This window comes from Pseudorca crassidens, chromosome 1 (genome assembly GCF_039906515.1).
Source record: "Pseudorca crassidens isolate mPseCra1 chromosome 1, mPseCra1.hap1, whole genome shotgun sequence".
Lineage (NCBI taxonomy): Eukaryota > Metazoa > Chordata > Mammalia > Artiodactyla > Delphinidae > Pseudorca > Pseudorca crassidens.
In genome coordinates, this window is record NC_090296.1 from 195,601,083 (window position 1) to 195,626,633 (window position 25,551).

General features: G+C 39.3%; 1 protein-coding gene across 12 annotated transcripts in view; it reads right to left on the reverse strand.

Moving 5' to 3' along the window:
• ZEB1 (zinc finger E-box binding homeobox 1) overlaps positions 1 to 25,551 on the reverse strand; it is a 192,700-nt gene that overhangs the window by 44,193 nt on the left and 122,956 nt on the right. The gene's annotated exons all lie outside the window — the stretch shown is intronic.

Genomic DNA, 25,551 nt, shown 5'->3' on the forward strand with positions numbered 1-25,551 from the left:
TGAAGATGTATATGTAATTCTGAACGCATACATGTCTTAGAATTACAAGCATACTAGGATTTTAGCATTTTCTTTTAGGAGAGGAGACCTACCTACAGGCAGTAGGATTCGCTTTTGCATCTCCTTCCCGAAGCACAGATTGCTACGTCCTGGGCACTGTACTAGATGCCTTATCAACTCATTTCCTTTAATCTTCATAACTACCTTCTTATAAATTTAAAAATCCCACCCAAACATGAGGCTTTAAGAGGTTAGACCACCTGCCTAAGGACACACGTTGCTGGGTGGTGGAGGCGGGACTTGCGTGCAGGTCTGACGGCTCCAAAGCCTACTTGCTACCCCACCTTGGCCCCCTCACGAGACGGAGTCCCGGACAAGCAGAAGGCAGGCTGGACCGAACTGCAGTGTGCCCAGAGCAAACACCTGTGGACGACACTTTTTCTTTCACTGTATTTATTATTCTAACTACTGACAAGTAGTAATAAATGATAACAGTGTAGGTACTAATAAGCATTTTAGGTGTCTATTATCTGTCTCTGCCACCTATATATGTTTGTAATGAACTCATAAGATCAGAGTAGATATGCACATTATTTAGGCAAGCAGGAAGTTGGCTTTATATACTTAGGTACATTTTATTCATTAAATAGTGCACATACAAAAGATAAGTTAAAAACTGCTTTCAGAGTATATATCATAATTATGATCAGAAGACTTACAGTCATATTAAAACACTGTGTAGTTATCTTCACTCCAATCAATCCCATTGAATATGTCAGTCAAAAATCTTGATTTACATTTCCCCTAAGTTTGATAATTGAATTGAGAAATAGAGCACTAATCAAGTAAAACGTGCTCACATTAAAGCATGTATTTCCTTAAGTGTCCCGGATTGTCGGGTGGATTTACTCAGCGGATTATCTATACTCGTTAACTGTTATGTTACTACTTAAAGATGATCATTATGTGAGAAACAGTTAAAATATGCACAGACCTCTCTAGATCAGCATAAAGACCACTGTCTAAAGTGGATAACGATGAGACTAACTTCTGCCGAAGAATTCTCATTTTGCCATCAGCAAAATGACAATTTAAAAATCTCTGGTCAAGTGTTAACAATACTGTAGGATAAACACTAGTATTTGGTAAGTGTCTGAAAATCTCTAATGTCTTTTATTCCTCTTCCTCCAAAGCATCTACTTAAACTAAAATAAACAGTGTGCCAAGTGGGCAATTATATGATAGTAATACAGGTACTTATTATTGCATATGCGCATTCTCTATTTCTCCTCAAATGAAGATCAAAGCAGGCAGAGTTACGACTTGCTAAGGTGGAAGATAACACTGATGTTAAAGTTTAAAGTGATACTTTGGACCTTATTAATTTTACTACTTACAGTTATTATTATAGCTAATTTAAACACTGTGTGCGATTCAATTAAATTATTCACTTCTTCATTCCTTCTGCTGGAATAAAATCTAGGCTGCTTAGATGAGTATGCGGCATGTCAGAATCTGGTCCCACACTCACCACAATTCGAAACCCGGAAGTGTCCATTCTTTCCCTCATTACTGGGGCTGGAATTTTGGTTCAATGACTAAAACCACGTCAACTAATGAAAACAGAAACGGTGCTGATGCTGGGCTGTAAGGTGGGCACACTCCTCTTGCTGCAGACTGCTACCTGGGGCAGCCCCCCTACCGCCCACTGCTCTGTCCAGGGATCAGCACGAGGGTGTCTTGGAACAGGGGCTGTTCTAAATATTTCTCAAGCAGCGTTCTCCCTCATGTGTTCTGATCTTACTTCTAGTTTTAAGAAATATATGAGGGGTAAAGTAGTTGAATCTACTTGTATATAAGACTTTCTCTCCTGTAAGACTTAATGTCAACACATTATGACTGACCCACCTAAATGCAACTCAGGAAGGAAAACTAGAATGCTGCTGAGGCTTTGGCTTTTAGTCTAAATTCCAAAGCAGATACATAAAGGAAAAACTCCTCAGTAACAAGACTTTAGTTTTTTAAAAAGGGTAAAATATAGCTGCAATAAGTCATAAACTACGACTCAGCAACAAAAAGGAACAAACTACTGATACATACAACTTCAGTGGATCTCCAAGAAATTACGGAGAGTGAAAAAAGCCAATCCAAAACGTTACATACTGTACAATTCCACTTACATAACATTACTGAAATGACAAAATGACAAAAATGGAGAAGAGCTTCGTGGTTACCAGGGGTTAAGGGTGGGGTGGAGGGGAGGAGAGGGTGGGTTGTCTGAAGGCAGGTAGGGAGCCCTGTGGTGACGGAATGCTCTGTATCTCACCTATGTCAGCGTTAATATCCTGGTGATGATACTGCACCACAGTTTTACAAGATGCTACCCCTGGGGGAAACTGGGTAAAAGGTACAAGGGCTCTCTGTATTACTTGTAGATCTAAAACTGAATTATTTGTGAATCTGTAATTATTTCAAAATTGAAAGCTTAGTTTTAAAAAAGTCAAAGGCAGATAGCACACATTTAGATCAAAATAGACAGCACTTGTTCATTCTGCCGAAGGATGAAATTCCTAGCAAGTAAAAGTAAGAATGACAAATGCAATTGATTTTAATTAAAAATCCAGAAGCTTACTATCAATGGCAAGATAGAACAGTGCAAAGTACAGGACTGATTTAACACACGTTCTAAACCCTAAACCTCGCATTTCTGAAATTCATGCCAGGGTGTTTCTAACCATTTCACACGTTTCTGTGGGAACACTTTGTAGCAACGGCTAATAAGGCACAGTAAGTGGCTAAATGAATCAGATTTTCCTTTCCTGCTTCTGTCTCTTCCTTGATGACACACATCCACATATGCCATGCACATGTATACCTGCTTCTTCTCAAGCTGTTTTCTCTGCCACAATGCTGTTACCCATTCATCTGAGTAACTTCTACTAATCTGATTCTTTAAAGATCAGTTCACATGTCTCTCATTTTGTAAGTCTTCCCTGACCCTGCTCTCTGCTATCCCCACCCCGCTGTTCCTATTATAGGAATACTATCCAAAAAGCAAACGCCGATAGTATAGTATAGTACAGTATAGTATAGTATAGTATAGTGTAGTATTAGTATAGTATAGTATTAGTATAGTATAGTATAGTATAGTATAGTATTAGTATTAGTATTAGTATTAGTATTAGTATAGTATTCAAACTTTATTTAGGGGTGAAACATTTGTTTCATTATGTACTTTTTCAGAACCTTTCCAGACAGTGCCATCTTCCCTTCTAATATCCTTTAGGTTCCACACATGTATTAATATGCTTTTGGTATAACTGCCCATCAATGTCACAGTAAATATAATTCACAACCTCCATGAATACCTGTTAACTTAGATAATGGTAAAAAATATATATATACATCTGGGGTCAGCTTTGGTTAAGATGGAGATGAACCACCTGTGTGTCCCACTGGATGCAGCTAGAGCACCTGGGGGGATGCAGGCAGGGGCAGTGTGAAGCCTCTGGAAGGCGAACCACAGCAGGAAGGCAGGCAGGGGAGGAAGACTGGGCCACTGAGCTGGAAGCGACCCCTCCCACCCCAGCCTGGGTTCAGGGAGGCCCAAAAGCTGGACGTCAACACTGAGGCACGAAGAGCGTGCTAAGAAAGCCCTCTACTTTAGGCTCAGGGAGCAGGAAGGGGCTCAAAGAAGGGAGAAATATGCATTTTTCCCTCTTTTGTCTTGTGTCCCAGCCCCCAGGTCATTCCACGGTGGTGGGAGAGGCCATGGGGACAGAAGGGGCCTAAGGGTACCTAAAACTCCAAGGGAAAGGGACCTTCTTCTCCAGTCAGAGGACCAGAGCCTGAAGACGGTGCACAAATGTCCACTGAGTTCCTCCTCCCTGTCTTCTCGCGGCCCTTCTTCTCGCAGTCACAGTTGCAGGAAGTACGCATCAGGTACGGCAACAAAGTCCCAGGTTTTTGTCAGAAGACTGAACAGGGGAGTCCCAAGGAACTGGAAATACTGAGGAGACGGTGGAGAGGGAGGGGCGTGGGAGAGAGACTGCACAAAGCTGTCTGTGAGCTCCAGGGTGCATCCCAAGCTTCTCATATGTGGATCTGACCACAGACTCTGAGAACTGAAGTGTGGGATAAGATCACTACTCATGTCCCAGACTGGCCACTGCATGGCACAGATCTGAAAAGCACTGCAAAGGCTTGAAAACTGAACTGATGTTGGAACCACAACCCACAGAAAGCTGCTTGGAACTTACAGCCTGATACACTGAATTGCCTGCTAAACCAAAAATACAAAAATTCTCCACAGGATTTAAATAACAACAAGGGTCTCATAAGACAATACTCAGAATGTCCAGAATACAATCCAAAATTACCCAGCGCACAAAGAACCAGGAAAATCGCAGCGCCTGTGGGAAAAGGTGATCAAAAATGGCAACACGGAGATGACACAGATGTTGAAATTATAGGACAAAGACTGTAAGCCAGCTACTGGAAAGGTGTTCCAAGAAGTAAGGCTGAACACTCCTGAAAAGAGTGGAAAGATAGAAAGTCTCAGCAAACTCTCATCAGCAAATAGAAGATATAAAAAAGAATCAAAGGAAATTTAGAACTAAAATTACAGTGACAAAAATGTAAAAAAAAAAAAAAATCACTCGATAGGCTCAATAGCAAAATGGAGATGAAAGAGGAAAGATCAGTGAACATGATGATAGAGCAATGAAAAAAAATTATCTAATCTGAAAAACAGAGAGTAAATGATTAAAAAATAATCTTGAGATGTGTAGGATAATAATAAAGTATCTTTCATGCCACGTAAGTCCCAGAAAGAGAATGACACAGAAAAAAATATTTGAAAAAATAATGTCTAAAAACATCCCAAATTTAACAAGACACAAATTAATAGATTCTAGAGTTTAACCGAATCTCAAATAGGGTAAAGCCCCCCAAATCCAGGCCCAGATCATGAGTCAAACTCTGAAAACTAAAATTAAAAAAATCTTGAAAAGAGAGAAAATGTAGCATGACTATAAAGGGAAGAATGATTCAAAAGACGGCATATTTATCATCAGAAATTAAGGATTCCGTAAGAAAGTGGAACATTTTTAAAGCGCTAAAAGAAAGAAAAGCCTCTCAACCCTAAATTCCACATCCAGTGAAAATACACTTCAGAACTGGAGGTAAAATAAAGAGATTCTTAGATAAAAGAAACCTAGCAGAGTTCGTTGACAGGAGACCTCATCTAAAAGAACTGCTAGAAGGATATCTTCATAAAGAAGGGGAAATGCTATTAGAGGGAAACTTGAAATGTCAGGAATGAAGGAGAACATAAGAAATGACAACTACATGTGACAACTACAACATGAAGGAAGGAGGGTAAAGGGACCCAGTGGGTGCAAGGTTTCTATATTTCACTTGGTAAAATAATGATTCTAAGTAGACTGTGAAAAGCATGTAACATTCAAATCTATAGAGCAAAGTAAGTCAGAAAGAGAAAAACAAGTATCGTATATTAACTCATATATGGAATCTGAACAAATTGGTATAGATGGTCTTATTTATAAAGCAGAAATAGAGACACAGACGTAGAGAACAAATGTATGGATACCAAGGGGGAAAGGGGGGGCGGGTTTGGGATGAAGTGGGAGATTGGGATTGACATATATACACTACTGGTACTATGTATAAAATAGATAACTCATGAGAACCTACTGTATAGCACAGGGACCTCTACTCAATGCTCTGTGGTGACCTAAATGAGAAGGAAATCCAAAAAAGAGGAGATATATGTATACATATAGGTGATTCACTTTGCTGTACAGCATAAACTAACACAACATTGTAAAGCAACTATACTCCAATAAAAAATTTTAAAAAACAGAGCAACTACTAAAAAAAATCTATACAAAGAGATAGTCAAAAATGAAATAAATAAGTGAAAATGTAATACTAAAACATATTCAAATGGTCCAAAAAAGACAGGAAAAGAAGAAACAGAAGAATGAAAAAACAGTGAACAAATAATATGCAATCATAAACCTAAACCCAAACACCAAAAGTTACATTAAATATAAATGGCCTAAGCAAGCCAATTAAGGGACAGAGATTGTCAGAACAGATTTTAAAAACCAAGCTCCATCTGTAGTTCTCTACAAATAAGTTATCTCAAAGGTAGTGATACAGGTATGTTAAAAGTAAAAGGATGGAAAAAGATATACCATACAAACACTAATGAAAAGAAAGCTAGGGTGAGTATTTTAATATCAAAGTAGGCTTTGGAGCTAAGAAAATTACCAGAGATGTAGAGAAACATTATAATGATGAGGTCAATTCACCAAGAAGACATAACAATCTTAAATTTGTATGAATCTAGCAACAGAGCTTCAAAATAGGTGAATGAGAGAACAGAAAGCAGAGGCAAATCCATGATTATAACTGGAGACTTCAATAGTCCTCTCACATTAATTGACAGAACAAGCAAACAGATAAAGTCAGCAAGGATATAAAGAACTAGGCAACATTAACAACTACCAGATCCAATTGACATTTATAAAACATTCAACCTAATCTTTTTCAGATGCACATAGAACGTTCATGAAGACAGATCACATCCAGGATCATACAACAAAACTTAACAAATTAAAAAATATATATAATACAAAGTATGTTCTTACCATAATGAATAGAAACTAGGTATCAGTAGAAGAAAGAGGAGAGAATCTCTAAACACTTGGGAAATTAACACACTTCTAAAGAATCCATGGGTCAAATAGAAAAATGAAAAACAATGTATCAAAATTTGTGGAATGTACCTAAAACACTGTTTAAAGGGTAATTTACATTATTAAATGCTTATGTTATAAAATAAGGACTCAAATCAAAATTCTATGCTTCCATGTTAGAAATGGGAAAAGAGGAGAAAAATAAACCCAGGGCAAACAGAAAGGAAGAAGTATTAAGATCAGAAATCAATAAAATTCAAAAAAGAATAACAGAAGAAAACAATAAAACGTTCTTTGAAAAGATCAATAAAATTGACAAACCTTAAGTAAGACTGACAAAAAAAGAGGGAAGCCACAAATTCTAACATCAGGAATGAAAACGGGATATCACTGAAAAGCCAGAAGATATTAAAAGGGTTATAAGGGACCACTATGAGTCCAAGGAGTAAACATTAAGATATACCTTTCTGACTCTTAAAGAAGAGCTTATTCATATTTTAAAAAAATGAATGAAAGTATTAAATGAAGGTATTAAATTGCTATGGATTTCACATATAAGAATGATGTTAAAAATGTCATTTTTAATGTGCTAGAAATTAGATCGTTTTTGTAATTATTTACACCTAAAATGAAAAATTTTGTATGTCCATTATGAAATCTGTGAGGCAGTACATAATCAGTTTACAAAATATAAATTTGGAGGATAGTAACCGTACCTCTTAGGGTAGTTGTGAAGATTAAATCAATATAGTATATGCTTAGTACTGTACCAGGCACATAGTAAGTGCTATGTAATTGTGAGCTATTTTCCTTAAAGCAGTCCTGTAAGGTTAACATCTCTAACACACATGAATTTGAAAACTTTGAAATGGACCATTTCCTCAAAAGCCAGAAACTACTACAAGTCATCCAAGATGAGATGGTTAACTTGAATATTCCTATAACTGTTTTAAAAATTGAATTTGGAGTTTAAAACCTTCCCCCCAAACAATATAAAATTCTAGGTCCAGATGGTTTTACTTTAAATTTTTCCAGACAGTTAATGAATTACACTAAATTTAAATAACATTTTCAAGAAAATAGAAGAGAAAGGAAGACTTTCCTACTAATTTTATGAGGTCCACATTACCCTGATATCAAAATAATGTAACAATATTGCAAAAAAAAAAACCACCTATAGACCAATATCTCTCATGTACATTGGCACAAAAATCTTCAACAAAAAATTACCAAATCATATTAAGCAATATATGAAAACACAATGACTAAGAGGGGCTTTCTAGGGAATCAATCTAAGGCCGGTTCAATACTGGGAAGTCCAGTAATGCATTCTACTGTGTTAACAGGCTAAAACTGCATGATCATCTCAATTGATGCAGAAAAATCATTTGAAAAAATTTCACATCTCTTCATGATGAAAACTCTCAGCAAACTAGAAATGAAAACTTACTCAGTTTGATAAAGAGCATCTACAACAAAGCTACAGTTAACATTAGATTTAAAAGTAAAAGATCAAATACTTCCCCCTCTAAGATTGGGGAAAAGAAAAATGTCCACTCTCACCACTCCTGACATCTTTTAATAGAAAGAAATAAAAGTTATACAGATTAGAAAGGAAGAAAAACTGTCCCAATTTGAAGAGAAGACTGTCTACATAGAAATCTCAAGGAATCTACAAAAAATTTCTAGAACTAGCAAGTCTGCAGGATACAAGGGCAACACACAAAAATGAATCATATTGCTTGCTATATAACAGCAATGAACAAATGGAAACTTACTTAATAACAAAACATTCACAATAGTTTCTCCCTTCAAAAATGAAAGACATAGGTTTTAAGTCTCTCAAAACATGTTAATGACCTGCATTTTGAAACTACAAAACACTGATGCAAGAAATCAAACAATACCTGTGCGGGACAAGAAAAAAAATCAACATACAAAAAATCAGTTGCATTTTTATATACTAACAGTGAACTGCCTGAAAGAGAAATAAAGAAAACAATCTGTTTACAACAGTGTCAAAACCAATAAAATACTTAGGAATAAATTTAACCAAGGAGGTAAAAGATCTGTACACTAAAAACTGTAAAACACTGATGAAAGAAATTGAAGAAGACACAAATAAGTGGAAAGATATCTTCTCTTCATGAACTAGAAGAATTAATATTGTTAAAATGTCCACACTACCCAGAGGTATCTGTAGATTCAATGCAATCCCTATCAAAATCCCAGTGGCATTTTTTACAGAAATAGAAAAAAAAAATCCTAAAATTTATACAGAATCACAAAAGACCTTGAATAGCCAAAACAATCTTGAGAAATAAGAACCAAGCTAGAGGCCTCACATTTCCTGATTTCAAACCATATTACAAAGCTATAGTAATAAAAACAGTATGGTACTGGCATTAAAAACACAGACTAATGGAAAAGAATCAAAGGCCCAGAAATAAACCCACGTGTATACAGTCAACTAATATTTGACAAGGGAGCCAAGAATACTCAATGGGCAAGAGATGGTCTCTTCAATAAATGGTGTTGGGAAAACTGGACAGTCACATGTAAAAGTGAAACTGGACTCCTATCTTGTATCACTCTCAAAAACTAACTAGGAATGGATTAAAGACTTCAACGTGAGACATGAAACCATAAAAATCCTGGAAGAAAACATAGGGAAGAAACTCCTTGACACTGGTCTTGGCAGTGATTTTCTAGATATGACACCAAAGCACAAGCAACAAAATAAAAAATAAACAAGTAGGAAGAAATACATCAAACTAAAAAAGCTTCTGCATAGCAAAATAAATGATCAACAAAGTGAAAAGGCAACCTATGGGGTGGGAGAAAATATCTGCAAACAGTACATCTGAAAAGGGGCTAATATTCAAAATATACGAGGAACTTATACCACTTGACAGTAAAAAAATAAATAATGATTTAAAAATGGGCAAAGGACCTGAATAGAAAGTTTTTTCAAAGCAGATCTACAGATGGCCAAGAGGTACATGAAAAGGTGTTCAGGATCACTTACCATCAGGGAAATGCAAATCAAAACTACAGTGAGGTACCACCTCACACGGGTCAGAATGGCCATCATTCGAAAGTCTACAAATAATAAATGCTGGAGAGGGTGTGGAGAAAAGGGAACCCTTGTGTACTGTTGGGCATGTAAACTGGTGCAGCCCCTATGAAAAACAGTATGGAGGTTCCTCAAGAAAATGAAAAACAGAACTACCACGTGATCCAGGAATCCTACTTCTAGGTATATATCTGAAGGAAAAGAAATTACTGTCTCAAGAAATATCCGTACTCCCATGTTCACTGAAGCATTATTTACAATAGCCAAGACATGCAAACAAAGTGTACATCAAGAGATGAATAAAGAAAATGTGGTATGTATACACATACACACACACAATGAAATAGTATTCAGCAGCAAAAAAGAAGCAAATCCTGCCCTATGCAGCAACATGGATGAAACTTGAGGGCATTATGCTGAGTGAAATAAGTCAAAGGGAGACAAATACTGCGTGATCTCATTTATAGGCAGAATCTTAAAAACATAACTCACAGAAACAGAATGCAGATTGGCGGCTGCCCAGGGCTGGGGAAAATGGGAGATGGTGGTCAAAGGGTACAAACTCCCAGTTATGAGTAAGTTCTGGGGACCTAATGAATGGCATGACGAATGTAGTTAACAATACTGTATTACAGTTCGAAAGTACTAATAAGAGAATAGATCTTAACTGTTCCCGCCATACACACAGTTGTAACTATGTGAGGTAATGGATGTGTTAACTAACCTTATTATGGCAATCATTCCATAATAAAAACATATATCAAGTCATATTGTACATCTTAAACAATGTTACATAGCAAATACATCTCAATAAAGCTGGAAAAAATAAAGATAGGGACTCCTCAACATAATAAAGATGTTAGTTCTCTCAAAATTCATCTACAGATTTAACACAATTTAAATAAAAATATCAGCAGGATTTTTTTATATATATAAGATTATGTTAAAATTCACATGGAAAGGCAAAGAAACTATAATAGTCAAAACAATTTTTAAAAAGAAAATTAAAGGTGGAGGAATGTCATTGCCTAATTTTAAGACTTAGGATAAAGTCATAGTAGTCACATGATGTGGTACTGGCAAAGGGACAGACCCACAGACCGCCAGAACAGAGTCCAGAGACAGAGCCTCACAATATGGACATTAAGTTTTGACACAAGTGCAAATGCAATTCAACAGAGAAAGGACAGTCTTTTCAACAAACAATATCAGAACAAATGGACAACCATATCCAAAAAAATGAACCTCACCTCAACCTTGTCTCTTATAAAAAATTAACTGAAAATGGATCATAGAGCTGATAAAAAAGTGAAGGACACAAAGGAGAAAATTCCAGTAATCTTGGGGTAAGCAAAGAGTTCTTGGACATGACACCAAAGCATGATCCATAAAAGGAAAAACTGTTAGAGGACCTCAATGGATCTAAGAGTTTTGCTCTGTGAAAGGCTAGGATAAGAGAATGAAAAGCTATAGGCTGGGAGAAAATATTTGCTACAACTAAAAGGATCACTCAAAACTTACAACTAAAACCCTGTTTATATAAATGCACAAAAGACACGAACAGACACTTCGCTGAAGGGGATATCCAGATGGCAAACAAACACATGAAAAATGTTCAACTTCACTAGCCATCAAGGGAATGCACAGGAGAGCGACACATGATAAAGACACACTTATTACAATGGCTGAAGTAAAAAATAACCGGTAAAACCAAGCAGTGGTGAGGATGTGCAGAAACTCGATCTTCCTGCATTACTGGCACTTTGACATTTTCTTAAAACATTAAACGTACACTTAACATTTTATTCAACAATACCACTACAAGTTAGCCTTAGAGAAATGAAAACTGTTCACAAAACCCCACACATACACCAGTGTTTACAGCTTTATTAATGATCCCCACAAACGGGGAACAGCCAAATGTCCTTCAGTGGGTGAACGGATAAACTGTGGTGCGTCCATACAATGGAACACTACTCTCCAACGAAGGGTACAGTATTTATCCTTGCAACAGGATGAATGGATCTCAAAGGCATGCAGCATGCAGGAAGCCAGACACAAAATGTGTTATGCTGTGATTTCATCTATATGACCTTCTCAAAAAACCAAAACCACAGTGACGGAGAAGAGGCCGTGGCCGCCAGGGTTTGCAGTAGGAGGAAGGTGTGACTAAAAAGGGTACAGTGAGGAGTTCTTTGCTGATGGAACTGTCCTGTGGGGTCCTTGGTCCTACAACCAAAAGGAACTGATTCCACCAATCTCCAAATGAGTGAGGAAATTGATCCTCTCCTAGGATCTCCAGAAAAATACGCAGCTCTGTCAACACTCAGATTTTAGCCCAGTGAGGTCTGTCATGGGCTTACAGCCAACAGTGCTGTAAAGCCATACATTTGTGTTGTTTAAGCCATTGAGTGTTCTGGTAATTTGTTATGGCAGCAACAGAAAACCAATCAAGTGGTTAAATAGTCTTAGAGCAAGGAGAAGAAAGAGGGTAACACCTATTTGCTGGCTAGCCAAGAAGAAGATTGTGATGTAGGGTTCGATATCAGATACCGTAGGCCTGAAAACCAAGAATCATCTAGCAATTACTAGGTCCTGGCCTTGCTGGAGGCCATGGGAATGTTTATAGTCTAGAGGGTGGGCCAAAAGGTTCCTTCAGATTTTAAGTAAAAATAAAAGACACACTTTTCATTTTCACCAAGAACTTTGTTGAACAACATAGTCACCTTTTTGTTCCACTACCTTCTGCCATTTTTCAGACAACTTCATAATTCCATCTTCCCAGAACTTTCTCTTGAGCAAAGAACTGCTCCAGGTGCCTTTTACGGTCTTCCGGGGAATTGAAATTTTTTCCATTAAGAGAATTTTGTGAAGACCGAAATAAATGGAAACCTGAAGGTGCAATGTCTGGTGAATCTGGTGGACGAATCAGAACCTCCCAGCCAAGCTGGAACAGTTTTTGCCTGGTCATCAAAGAAACATGCGGTCTTGCGTTACCCACATGGAAGATTGTGCGTCTTCTGTTGACTAATTCTGGACACTTTTTGTCGAGTGCTGCTTTCAGTTGGTCTAATTGGGAGCAGTACTTGTTGGAATTAATCATTTGGTTTTCTGGAAGGAGCTCAAAATAGAGGACTCCCTTCCAATCCCACCATACACACATCACCTTCTTTGGATGAAGACCGGTCTTCGGTGTGGTTGGTGGTGGTTCATTTCGCTTGCCCCATGATCTCTTCCATTCCACACTGTTGTACAGAATCCACTTTCCATTGCCCGTCACAATTTGTTTTAAAAACGTAACGTTTTCATCATGTTTCAGTAGAGAATCACATGCAGAAATATGGTCAAGAAGGTTTTTTTTCCGCTTAACTTAACGTGGAATCCAAACATCAGAGCAATTCACATAACCAAGCTGACGCAAATGATCTTCAGCGCTTCATTTGGATATTTTGAGTATGTCGGCTATCTCCTGCGTGGTGTAACGCTGACTGTTCTCAATTACTGTTTCCATTTGATCGCTATCAATTTCAACCGGGCTACCCTGGAGCACCGTCCAGCGAGAAATCTCCAGCATGAAACTCTGCAAACCACTTCTGACGCGTTCGGTCACTCACAGCACCTTCTCCGTACACCATACAAATCTGTTTTTGCATTTCAGTTGCATATAATAAAGCATAATACGCAGAAAATGTTGCTTTTTTCTTCCATCTTCAATATTAAAATGGCTACACAAAACTTCACCAATTTTGATAAGTTTTTTTAAAAATGCATACTGATATGACAGCTGTCACAATACAATCTAACAAAATTGTTTCGAATGAAGTTAAAGACAACTATGCACTACTAGAGCAATCTTATGGAAAAAACCGAACGCTCTGGCCAACTCAATGTAACTTGCCTATGAGAAGAAGGGAATGAAGGCTTTTATATTTAAAATATAAAAATGAAATACAAACAGATATATGAAGGAAACATAAAGACAGAAATTTAAAATAAAATTAAGATTTGGAGGTCATTAAGTCAATTAGAAAGGGGAGCATGAAACAGAGAAGAGTTCAGTGCTGACAGAAGCACCACAGAAGAGATCTCTATGGATGTATCCTATGATGAAATTACATCCTGTTCCTCTATACATGTATGTCACATAATGATGTTATATTCAACGTATATATATATATTTTTCTGTTGGTCTATAAGAAAAAGAAAATAGCATACTTTTCAGTCAAATAGATTTGGATTTAAATCTTGGCTTTCCATATTTAATGTTTCATCTTAACAAGATACTTAACCTTTCTGAGGCTCAGTTTCCTTACTTGTAAAATGGAGCTAATACGCTATCTCACAGAGTTGTTATAAAAATTAAAGAAAATGATGTTTGGGAAAGCAGTCAGCAGCAGGCCTGTACAGGTGCATCCACCCGGTGTTACTTCTCTGTGCTGATGTGTGGAAGTTGGCTTTACAGGTGAATGTTCATGATTGTGCCAGCCTTCCCAGCCCTCCAGTGTTTTTCAGAAAAGATGCATATCTCTCCAAACCCAAACTAGACCCGAATACAAAAGCCCGGATGAAAGGCAGAATGAGCCTGACTCATCCTTGCCCCCAAAGTTCCAGGTATGGAGACCAGCTCTGGGATAAGGCTGCCGGCAACCTGGAGCAGACCGGGAGGACAGTGACGGCCGTGCCCGAGGCCTTCAGGGACGGGACATCAGACATTCTATCAGACAGGCTAAGGCAGGGATGAAGGCCAGAGATCTGGCCAGAGATTCGACAGCACATGCACTCTGTAAGCTGAATTATTACTATGTTTCAGTGTTCCTCCTTTTGTTCTATTATTGTTTATTGAGAAAAATCTTTTTGAAAACTCCAACTTTTTTTTTTCAGATATACTAATGAAACTCAAAGAAAAGGGGGTTTTGCTTCATTTTGACCAGGATTAAAAAAAACCTTTTTGATGGATTAAAGACCTAAATGTAAGGTCAGAAACTATCAAACTCTTAGAGGAAAACATAGGCAGAACACTCTATGACATAAGTCACAGCAAGATCCTTTTTGACCCACCTCCTAGAGAAATGGAAAGAAAAACAAAAATAAACAAATGGGACCTAATGAAACTTCAAAGCTTTTGCACAGCAAAGGAAACCATAAACAAGACCAAAAGACAACCCTCAGAATGGGAGAAAATATTTGCAAATGAAGCAACTGACAAAAGATTAATCTCCAAAATTTATAAGCAGCTCATACAGCTCAATAACAAAAAAACAAACAACCCAATCCAAAAATGGGCAGAAGACCTAAATAGACATTTCTCCAAAGAAGATATACAGACTGCCAACAAACACATGAAAGAGTGCTCAACATCATTAATCATTAAAGAAATGCAAATCAAAACTACAATGAGATATCATCTCACACCAGTCAGAATGGCCATCACCAAAAAATCTAGAAACAATAACTGCTGGAGAGAGTGTGGAGAAAAGGGAACACTCTTGCACTGCTGGTGGGAATGGGAATTGGTACAGCCACTACGGAGAACAGTATGGAGGTTCCTTAAAAAACCACAAATAGAACTACCATATGACCCAGCAATCCCACTACTGGGCATATACCCTGAGAAAACCAAAATTCAACAAGAGTCATGTACCAAAATGTTCATTGCAGCTCTATTTACAATAGCCCGGAGATGGAAACAACCTAAGTGCCCATCATCGGATGAATGGATAAAGAAGATGTGGCACATATATACAATGGAATATTACTCAGCCATAAAAAGAAACGAAACTGAGCTATTTGTAATGAGGTGGATAGACCTAGAGTCTGTCATACAGAGTGAAGTAAGTCAGAAAGAAAAAGACAAATACCGTATGCTAACACATGTATGCGGAATTTAAGAAAAAAAAATGTCATGAAGAACCTTGGGGTAAGACAGGAATAAAGACACAGACCTACTAGAGAATAGACTTGAGGATATGGGGAGGGGGAAGGGTAAGCTGTGACAAAGCGAGAGAGAGGCATGGACATGTACACACTAACAAACGTAAGGTAGATAGCTAATGGGAAGCAGCTGCATAGCACAGGGAGATCAGCTCGGTGCTTTGTGACCACCTAGAGGGGTGGGATAGGGAGGGTGGGAGGGAGGGAGACGCAAGAGGGAAGAGATATGGGAACATATGTATAACTGATTCACTTTGTTATAAAGCAGAAACCAACACACCACTGTAAAGCAATTATACTCCAATAAAGATGTTAAAAAAAATATTTCATTCATTTTCTTCTTGTTGGTTTGGTTTCTGACGAGAAGTTGGCTGTAATTTTTAATTCTTGTTCTTCTGTATATAAAGTATTTTTCTCCTCTGATTTTTTTTCAAAATTTTACCTTGCTTTTGATTTTCTACAGTTAGAATATGATATGTATAGGCATATTAAAATATTTTTTATTTTGTAAAAAAAAAAAACCTTTTTGATTTAAAATAATTTTAGGCTTATAGAAAAGAAAAATAGCACTGAGTTCCTGTATACCTTTCAACCAGTTTCTCACATAATCACCATACTATTACGACCACCATTATAATAACATTAATGCCATACTATAACTCACGTACAGATCTTATTTGACTTTCGCCAGTCTCCCCCCTTAACGTCCTTTTCTTTTCTGGTTCAGAAATCAATTCTGGATCCCACAGTGCATTCAGTTGTCATGTCTCCTCGTCTCCTCCAAAATTTGACAATCCAGTCAGTCTCCGACAAGTCTTTGTTTTTTATGACACTGACACTGACAATTTTGAAGAGTACTTCAAAATTGCTGAGTTTAAAAAGTGATCCCACTTATTTTGTAAGATGCCCTTAATCTGATTTCTCTGACGTTTTCTAATGATTGGATTGAGGAAATACATTTTGAGCAAAACTGTCTCTGAAGCGATGTGCCTTTGTTAGTGCCTCTCACCAGTGGTGTGTGGTGTCAGCGTGTGCTACTACTGGTGACAGTAACCTTGATCACCTGGTTAAGATGCTGTCACGTTTCTTTATACTAGTTATTATGCCTTTCTTTATAATTGTCTGGTGGGGAAATACTTTGCGGTTATGCAGATACACGCTTTTCTCATTTTACTTGTACCCACTAATTTTAGCGTTCATTGATGGTTCTTGCCTGGAACAATTATTACCAAGGTGTTTGCCGAATGGCGATTTTCCATTCCCCTAATTACTTCTTAATTTACAACTGGAATTACACTGTAAGGAGGAGCTTTCCCTTCTCCCCCATGTATTAAGTATTTATATCAATATGGATGAATGGGTATTTTATTTTATAGATTATAATCCAATACTATCATCATTATTTTGCTGCCAAAACTGTTCCAGATTTGGCCCTGGGGAGCTCCTTCAAGGTAGCTCTTGTGTCCTTTGATATGCCTTCATAAACTTTTTAGCACTTTCTTACTTATGTTCCAGGCTTATCTCATTTCCCCCCCCCTCAGTTCTAGAATCATTCATGCAAGGAGCCTGGGTACAGTCATTCTGCAGGAGATGGTATGTGAATCCCAGGTCTGCACACTAGATACACTCACTGCTACTGGCTCTCACTGCTTCCATGCCTCCTCAGCAGACAGAGCTGGGAGATACATATACGTACCCTAACACCTGCATATACCCATGTATAATTTTGTATTTATCTTTATAGACATAAAGAACCATGAGTTCACTCTGGTACCTCTGATTCCAATCGGACACCACAGCGTTTATTCTAGCCTCCTTTCTTCCGCTTGTTTGTAACTTCTTTCTGACAGTGAGCAATCTGGGTCTCATCATCCTCAACAAACTTCTTTGTTCAATTCCAGGGTACACTTTACATATAAAATAGTCTCAAAATAATGCATACCTCTGTGAGTAGCATTTTTATTAACTAGGGGGAAAACAGGGACTGGGGGGGGGGAAGTGTGACACTTGTTTGAGTGTATCTTTCTGCACAGTACACCTTTACAGCCACGACAATGTCCCTGTTCCCCGCTCCACCCCCCCAAAATAAATCACTCAGCAGACAGAATAAAAAATGAAATACAAACATCAACAAAGGAACCTAACTGTATTATAAATGAATGACATCACACACTGAAGGGGGTGGGGAAGACAAGAAAGAACCTAAGTAACTTGGAAAGCAGTACTTGGAACACGCGCAGTAGAGCTGATGACAAAGGAGCTGCACACACTGCTCTCCAGGCAGCTCCTGTGTTTGGCTGGGATTTGCAGGAGGGCAGAGGGCACGGCTGAGGCTCACACTGTGGGCACAGCCCAGGCTCCTCCGCCAGGGCTGTCTCTTAACACTTAGGTATTTAGAGGCACTTAAATACTACGGTTGCATATTAGCGCAAATGGAGTGGGATCCCCTTATAAGCAGAGCTGAAAAGTACCTCCGTGGTCGTCTGGCCCAGTCTTTTCATTTTACAGACGCAAAAGAGGCGCTCGAGAGGCACAGAGTACAGTGACGACACGGAGCCGCGGGGCGGCTTTGTCCACATCACACACCATCCTTGGTTGAAAAGTTTCCAAAGAGTAGGTCAGGCTGAATCTTGAGACATGAGGATAATTTGGCTCGATAATGCGTTATATAGTGATTGATGCACTGTTTGCACAGATTACTTATTTTATTACAACTTGTATTCAAGAAAGCCTTATTGCTATGGACTACAAGATCAGAATTTCAGATGTTTTTATTTTAGAGAAGTTTTCACTGACTTGGCATTTTTGTAAACACGTACATTTCTACAGAGTTTAAAAAACTTCAACTAGAAAAATGGTTAAGTCGCTATTACTTGGGATCACTTTTTAAACTCAGCCATTTTAAAGCATTAAGAAATAGCCAATCCATTAAACAATATTTTATACTATTGGATTAGTTTCATATACTTTTTAAAAGCTAAAAAAATGAGGGGCCTATAAAACAGGTGTCCCAAAAGTTAAGAGTGTATACATTTAAGAACGTTTAACTGACACAAGCAGGAGAATTTTTGTCTGAACCACAAGAAACTCTTGTCAGATAAGTACAACATGTTGGAACACTGCCAGGTTACACTATCTTCCCTACAAAAAAATGTCAAGTTTATAGTATTTTAAAACAACAGGGCTTAAAGAACCTAGAAATTTCGTTTTTAGAAGTGAACATGTCCTAGTTAATTTAGTATCTACGAAGACACTGTTGTGTCTCTATAATCTAAGAACTTGCGATTTCACTCCCAGATAAGAAGAGATTCTTAAAGGCGCTTACTGCATGATTAACATCTCGATAGCATATATTTTCCAGTATATTTAGACCCTTGATTTGCACTCTGCTGCAGCTGTGTATCAGTTTCATGTGCTGGTCTCTGGCACAGCTAAATGGCACTGACTGCTTTCTTCTTTACTGCTCCCCCTTTTTCTTAAAAGTCTTTAAAGTAGCTGATTGGCGTAGATGGTGTGGCTCCTGTGGCTTTCCTTCCTTGTTTCTGTTGTTTGTTGTGTCACACTGGGTAGCAGTTTATTAACAGGATGCACCAAAAAAGGAAAGAACACAGACCAGCAGTGGAGCTGGGATCCTGAGAGAAACGGTGACCAGGCAGGGGGACTGTCTGCCTCTGGGAGCGAGCTCCACTGGCCGTAACTCACGTGTTCTGCTTCTGCTCCAGGATCAGGCTGGTTTGGTCAACCAGGTCCAATTCGACAGATAATTTTTCAAATTCAGCCACAAGGACCGCCTTGAGGAGCCATAAAACAGTTCAAGGGTAGAAGTGCTCTGGACCCGAGGTCTCATTACATGAACTTTCATCTGAAGGCATGATTAAGGGCCACAATGGTAGCCAACTGAATAAACCAGTAACCGTTACTAACCTGGAACGTCATGAAGTTAAATTAATTTATTATTCTGAACCAATATTCCAGCACAAAGTCTTGGTGGCCTTGCACTGCTGGGCAGTGTTGCAAACCTGCTGCGCCCCTTTTCACAGATGAAATTCTGAACTCCAGCAGTGGGAAAGGGTATCTTTACGTGGTGGAAGGCCAGAGTTATCCAGACTGGAGGTTTTCAGTGGCTGATACCGATTCTTCACTTTGGTCAAAACTATTTGTCAAAAGAACGGTTTTATGTTTATTGGTTTGTTCTACTTGGTCAGGCAAGATTGTTTTGAACATGGTGTGACACACATAAACCTTTATTTACTTATTTAATTAGCTAAGGTAAAGCCTAGAAATTAGCCCTTTATGTTGGTTTAGAAATACAGTTTATTTATGAAAGGAATGTATCTCCAAATTGAGGGTTTTTTCTTCAGAGGAGTTTTAAGTAGTTTTCAGTGTCTCTTTAACATACGTTCTCTAAACAATGCATGTTGAACAATAATGGCTCAAATGAAAATAGTTATGTTCAGGTAGGAATTAACGTGTAATTCTCAATACCCTATGACTTGAGTATCAAATTTACCATGAGATTTGGTCAAACAGAACTTGAGGTAGCTTGTACACAATACAAATGAGAAAGTATTGATATGTACTCTGTCTCATTAATTTTTCCTACCCACACTCATGTTGTTTGCTTTGTCATCACACGTAATTGGAAAATCCAGAAGAGGATATTCTACTGCATGTAGTCATACGTTCACTCTTGCCTTTGCGCTTTCTTCCTTCCTGATGTCCCAGGATTTCTTTTCTATCACTTCCTTTCTGTTCAGAGAGCTGCTTTTAGCCATTCATTTAGCGTAGGTGTGCTGGGGACAAACCCTCTTCGTGTTTCTTCATTTGAAAGTGTCCTGATTTCTTCTGCATCCTTGAAGGATCTCTTTTCAGGATACAGAGCTCCAGGCCGACAATTCTTCTCTTCAGCAGCTGAGGTGCCCTGTTTCTGGCTGGCTCCATGGTTTCCTATGAGCAGTCTGTCACTTAAACTGTTTTCCCCTAAAGGTAAAGGCGTCTCCTCTCTCTACCTTCAGGATTCTTTCTTTGGCTTTAGTTTTCTGGAGTTAGCCTACGATGCATCTTGGCCTGGGTTTCTTTGGATTTATCCTGTTTGGGGTGTGGGTGCGTGTCTTTTGCCACATTTTGGAAAATTTCAGCCATTAATTCTCTGAATACTTTTTCAGGCCCTTCCTCGTACTTCTCTGGAATTCTGATGACAGGCACAGCAGATCCAAAGAATTCTGATGACAGGCACAGCAGATCCAAAGAAGTCGCTTAGGCTCTGTTCTTTTTGCAGTCTGTCTCCTTCTGTCGTTCACGCTGGACGACTCTCCTGTTCCAGCTGCAACCTCGCTGATTCTCCTCCCATCCTTCCATGCGGCTACAGAGTCTGCGTGCTGAGGTTCTGAGTTTCAGTTATTGTATTTTTCAGTTCTAAACTTTCCGCCTGGTGCTCCCTCGTACTTTGTTTCTTTGTGAAGACTGTATCTTTTAGCTTGAAGCATGCTCACAATTGGGAGTTGAAGCACTTTTATCACGTGACTGCCCACGTCAGATAATTCTAGCATCTTTGTCACCTCAGTGCTGGTGTCTGTTGATTGTCTTTTCTACTTCAGTTGAAACTTTCCTGGTTCTCAGTGTGACAAATGAGTTTTGAATGACACCTAGATATTCAGCTATTCTATAGGGAGACGGAGACCCAGGATCTCCCGTGGGGAGGCGGGCACGCTCCCATCCTGGGCCGTGGCGGGGGAGGTGCGGGCTCCTCCCTCAGCCTCTGTTCTGCACCTGGGGAGAGGCGCTGCTCTTTACGGCTGAGCGGGTGGGGTCCAGGCCCCGGCCAGGCTCTCCTGATCCCGCTCAGGCTGTGAAGGGCGAGGCGCCTCATCACCGCGCTCCGCTCCACGTGGCTTCCGCTGGCCCTGCGGGCGGGGGTGAACGCCTTCAGTCTCCACCAGGCTTCCTAGCACGAGCGGGTCACCACTGCGGGCGGTGGGATGGAAGGCCAGGCTCCCGCGTAGTTTCCACGGTTACTGCTGCTGAGTGGGGACCCAAGTCCCAGCTCTCTACTTGGTCTCTGACATCACCATGGGGGGAGGTTCCTTTCAGCGAGTGTGGAAGGCTGGGCTCCCCACTAGCCTCTGCTGGTGAGGGTGGGCAGTGGGGCTGCCGTCTTCCCGTGGCTGGACTAGAGCAGGTAGTGTCCACAAGCCGCCTGCTTACCACGTGTTGAGGTTCTGATCCACGAGGGACACATGGCTGAGAGAAAGCCCAGGGGACTCACTGCTGGGTTGTTCCTCAGGACCTGAGGCAACGAGCCTGCCTTCTTCCCTCCACCTACCTTCCAGAGTCTTCTTGTTTACATGTAGTATCCACAGGTTTTGGCTGTACTTAGCAGAAGAAACAGGGAAAAGTATATCTATTCCATCTTACCAGAAGTCTCTATAGTTCTTTTTAAAACAGTTGATAAAGGATTAAGTGATTATCTTATTTTACTACTTCCTAGATGCCTTATACATGGGCCAGCCAAGAATACTCCTTAACCTCTATTCATATTTTATATAAGAAAAGTTTAAGAAAAGGAAGAAAGCAAAGTGCCACCCAGATGGAGCTTCCAGGTTGCTCAGATTTCAAAAGTAAATTTACAAAGAGCAGAAAGAATGTCACATAACCAAGGATGAATACAGGAGTTTAGACAACATAAGGTCCAAATAGTGTCAGGAAGATAAAAAATGGAGAAGAACTAAAGCTCTCAAAATGTTAAGGAAAGCAAGGAAGGGAAAAACATTTTCTTGAAACTGATGGTATAACTGATGAAGATTAAAAATAAAAGAAGGAAAACGTCTTACGTCTTAACTCATTCACTCACTTGCAGGAGATTTCTTAAGCATCTAATACGTACTAGGCGTTAATGGTCACAGACAGAGGTCAATATGATACAGTGTGTGGCCTCAGGAGTGTTTGGTGGAACAGAGTGGTCAGTCAGTCACAGCACGATGTGGGAGAGTGACAGACAGACGCAGCTTTGCTGACACTTACTGTGTCTGCGGGGGTCAGACAATGTTTCACAGAGGAGGAGACAGACAGGACAGAAGGACGCCCAGGAGAGGGGACAGGATACGGAAGCTTAGAGGAACGGGCTGGACACAGGGCGTGGTACCACTCCAAGCCTGGGAAGACGTGGTGGAGCTGGGCCGTACCGGCCCTGGTCTGTCATGTTGCAGAGTCTGGATTCAAATCCCACAGGCAGCCAGGAACTAAAAGAATTAGTTTTGATCTTCTCTTCCAGAAAGTATGAAGTTCAAGAAGCAAAAGAGAATCAAACTCATGATAGATACGTCACTGTACGGGAACTCTTGGTCTCCTGGCTCATACAAAATTATCTTCAGAAAATATAGAAGACTTTGAAGATAAATCACTGACCTGATCACTGGTTATGATCTGTGAGTAACAGTGGAGATTAGGAGATATGGACAAAGTCATTCAATTTGCATAGTCTACCTTTGACTTTCTTTTGTAAACTACAGATCAGAGATATTTAACTTCCATCCTGAGAATGTTTTCTAGAATAGATTATAAAGGTACTATGTTGTCTGCACTTAAGAAGAAAAAGAAAACATTGACCACTAGCATTCGGAATGGGTTCAAAGAAAAAAAGTCATATAAACTGGCCTCATATCCATTTTTTAAAGTATTACTAGGAGGCATGATCTCATATGATATTTATTTTTGAAGACATGGATGGATTAAAAAATGGTTGAATAAGTTTATTTAAAAAGTGGTGGTTTAGAGAGTGATGACAACAGAAGAAAGCTAGTGCCACTAGGTGTGTCGTTGGCCCTACTCATCACACTTCTGGATGACAGAGGGAAATGGACAGGACAAAAGACAGAATCAGACTCAAAAACAGATACAAGTGGGACTGGTTCCAACAAGATTACGAGTAATAAATGTGTCATAATCAGCTCCCTCCAAACCTAACTGTAAAATGGAAGAATCCATGGGATCATCTTAAACCCCTCTTCCTCTCACAATCCTGATATAATCCATCAATAAACCCTAGTGACTCTACTTTCGAAGTATAACCAGAATTTGGTACCCCTCACCACCTTTACTTCTACTGTCCTGGTTCAAGTCACTGCCCTGGAGTATTGTAATAACTCTGTGCCGGTCTTTGTGTCCCTACCCCTGACCTCTAGGGTTTATTCTCAATACAGCAGCCAGAGTGCTCCTTGTGAAATGAAAATCAAACCACACCACGTCTCCATTCAAATTCTTCTAATGTCTCCTCATTTTAACAAGAGTACGAGTGTGTCCAGTAGCTTCTAAGACCTCTCAGTGCTCTGGCATCTCACTGCCTCTCTGGCTTCATGTCTGCGGATCCCTCCCTCCCTCCCTCCCTCTGCCCATGAGCCTGCTGGCCAGGCTCCTCAGACGCCAGGTTAAAAATCACAGTGATTCCGGGACACAGACACACTACTAAATGTAAAATAGATAACTAATAAGGACCTGCTGTGTAGCACAGGGGACTGGGAGACTCTACTCAATACTCCATAATGGCCTATATGGGAAAAGAATTAAAAAAAAAAAAAAGAATGGCCATATGTAGATGTATAACTGATTCACTTTGCTGCACACCCAAAAGTAACACAACATTGTAAATCAACTATACTCGAATAAAAAAAGACTTTACTACGTTATTCTCTGAAAAATCCCACACCCTCAGTCTAATTATGGAAAAATATCAAGACAAACCCAAACTGAAGGATGTTCTGCAGGTACCTGACCAGTTCCTCAAACCGTCAGGTCACGAGAAACAAGGGAAGATGGGAAACCGTCACAGACTGGAGGAGACTAAGGAGACCAAACCAAATGCAATGTGTGCCCTGGACTGGACCCTGGGACAGGAGGACATGAGTGGGAAAACCCGTGAGATCCAAATAAAGTCTGGAGTGTAGGTAAAAGAAGATGGAGTCTTCTGACCCATGGACATGATACACTGCTCCATGCGCTGAGGTGCTTGCTAATGCCTCTGATAAGGGCTTGTAATTTGTCCGTGTGCTCTTCCACATCTATTTTCATTTTTTAACTCTTGCTGACGTATAAGGATGACTTTAAATTCAGTATATCATTTGTAGTCAGCAAATTTGTCAAATTCTCTTACTGGTACTAATAATTTATCTGTAGGTTCTTTTTTATATGCACAGTTGTATTCTCTGTAGATAGTGAGAGGTGTTCGTTCCTTCTTAACTGCGATCTTTCTGTGTCTGTTCTGTCTTACTGTGCTGGCAGCACCTCCAGAAGAAGGCTGAGGAGAGCGGTAAATGTCCTAATCACCAAGGAAATGTTCTCATCATTCTGTCATTAAGCATGATGTCTGTGATAGATTTTACATAGACATACTTCCTTCGATCAAGGAAGTACCTAATTCATTAGTTTTTATTATATCCATTCACAGGTACTGAGTTTTAATAAACACTTTTTTTCCGTGTCTGTTGAAGTGAATTTCGAGTGTTCTCCTTAAGTCTGGGTTAAAGTGGTATTTTTAAATTTTTATATTTGTAAAGATATTTTTTTGATGTGGACCATTTTTAAAGTCTTTATTGAGTTTGTTACAGTATTGCTTCTGTTTTATATTTTTTGGTTTTTTGGCCACAAGCCATGTAGGATCTTAGCTCCCTGACCAGGGATGGAACCTGCACCCCCTGCATTGGAAGGTGAAGTCTTAACCACTGGACCACCAGGGAAGTCCCTAAATTGTTTTAAATGTTACTCTGACCTTGCATTTCATACACGTACATGCATGTATACTGTATCGCTAATATCTTGTTTGGGATT